This window comes from Apium graveolens, chromosome 5 (genome assembly GCF_009905375.1).
Source record: "Apium graveolens cultivar Ventura chromosome 5, ASM990537v1, whole genome shotgun sequence".
Lineage (NCBI taxonomy): Eukaryota > Viridiplantae > Streptophyta > Magnoliopsida > Apiales > Apiaceae > Apium > Apium graveolens.
Genome location: NC_133651.1, coordinates 176,914,346 through 176,916,293, shown reverse-complemented (window position 1 = coordinate 176,916,293; position 1,948 = coordinate 176,914,346). Strand labels below are relative to the sequence as shown.

Genomic DNA, 1,948 nt, shown 5'->3' with positions numbered 1-1,948 from the left:
CTGATTTATACCTTATACTACTTGCGAACGTGTATACTTGCGTGAATTTTAGCGCGTGTTTTCGCCCTAACAAGTTTTTGGCGCTGCTTCCGGGGACTCGGTGTTAATTTTTAGTTTATGTGCTTGTCATTAGTGGTCGTTAAAGTTCACTGACTCAGATTCTTTTACTTTCATGGTTTATTTGTTTGTGTTTCAGGTACTCATTACAATGGGAGATGCAGCAGCACGAATGAAAGCCTTGATGGATTTTTCTCAACCCAAGATCAATGACATTCAATCTAGCATTGCCAGGCCAGCTATCACATCTAATACCTTTGAGATCAAGCCTGGCATAATTTAATGGGTGCAGAATTCAATCCAGTTTGAGGGTTCTTCAACGGAAGATCGTAATATACACATTTAGGATTTCAGTGACATCTGTGACACCTTTAAGTTTAACGATATTTCTGAAGATGCTGTGAAGCTGAGACTGTTCCCATTATCTCTAAGGGACAAGGCTAAGAGCTGGTTACACTCTCTACCAGTTGGTTAGATTACTATTTGGGAAGATCTTGCTCAGAAATTTCTTACTAAATTCTTCCCCATGGCGAAGACAGCTGCACTCAGGAATGCTATTACTCAATTTGTGCAGCAAACGGGAGAATCGCTATGTGAAGCTTGGGAGCGCTACAAGGAGATGCTTAAGAAGTGTCCTCATCATGGAATGCCTGATTGGATGATCATCAATTGTTTTTATAATGGGTTGGGAGCACAGCCCAGACCCATGCTCGATGTAGTATCAGGCGGAACATTATGGGCAAAGAGCTATGAGGAAGCTTATGATCTAATTGAACTGATGGTTGCTAATGAATATCAGTATCCAACCCAGAGATGTCCACAGGGAAAGGTAGCAGGAGTTCTTGAAGTGGATACAGCTACGGCTATCACTGCTCAATTAAAGGCGTTGTGAAGATCAATTTTTTGGCTAACTATGGTGTTAAGCAGATAATTAGTATTTGTGAGCTGTGTGCAGGTCCGCATGTGACGGAGTAATGCGCTATATCTAGTGACTCAGCTCAGTTTGTGAACAACTTTCAGAGATCGCAGCAACCAGTTCCAGACATTTATCATCTTGACAATTGGAATCATCCTAACTCCAGCTGGAGCAATAATTAGAATGCAATGTAACAGCCATTCCAGCAGTTTAGAAATAAGCTATTCAACCCTCCTGGTTTTCAACAACAAATTACACCAAAATAACAAACTCTTGGTGCATGTCTATCTTCAAATGAAAAATCTGAATTGGAGGAATTGTGGCTTATGTGCAAAAACCAGGCTCTTATATGCCAAAGCCAGGCTGTTTCTATCAAGACTCTGGAGAACCAAATAGGGCAAATTGCTAATGCCTTATTGAATTTACCACAGGAATGCTTCCTAGTGATACAGAAACAAATCCAGGCAAGAGGGAAGTTGAAGAACAGGTGAACGCCATCACCTTAAGGTTTGGAAAGGTCACAAGCCCCCAAATTCAGCAAGACGAAGAGCCTGGAAAATTTCAAGTTTCAGAAAACGCAGCTGTGGCTGAAGAAGAAGTGCAGAAGGAAGCAGAGGTGGAACCAAGGAAGACTACTGTGGAACACACTCCTCTTGAGGGTAATACAGGGGATAAACAGATCTATCCTCCACCTCCTTTTCCTAAGAGGTTGCAGAAGAAAAAGCTGGATAAGCAGTTTGAGAAGTTTTTGGAGGTGTTCAAGAAACTTCATATCAACATACCTTTCACTGAAGCTCTTGAACAGATGCCTAGCTATGCGAGGTTTATGAAAAGTATTCTCTCTCGGAAAGTGAAGCTCGATGACTTAGAGATCGTTGCTCTAACGGAGGAATGCAGTGATATGCTGCAACAGAAGTTGCCTCCGAAGCTTAAAGATCCTGGGAGCTTCACTATTCCTTGCACCATCGGAAACTT

At 41.9% G+C, this 1,948-nt stretch overlaps 1 non-coding gene across 1 annotated transcript; it reads right to left on the bottom strand.

The window, feature by feature from the left end:
• Nucleotides 1–598: 598 nt before the first annotated feature.
• Nucleotides 599–705, bottom strand: LOC141663164 (small nucleolar RNA R71). The gene has a single exon (XR_012551248.1). It is a non-coding gene; the product is annotated as a small nucleolar RNA R71 (small nucleolar RNA).
• Between the last annotated feature and the right edge of the window lie 1,243 nt (nt 706–1,948).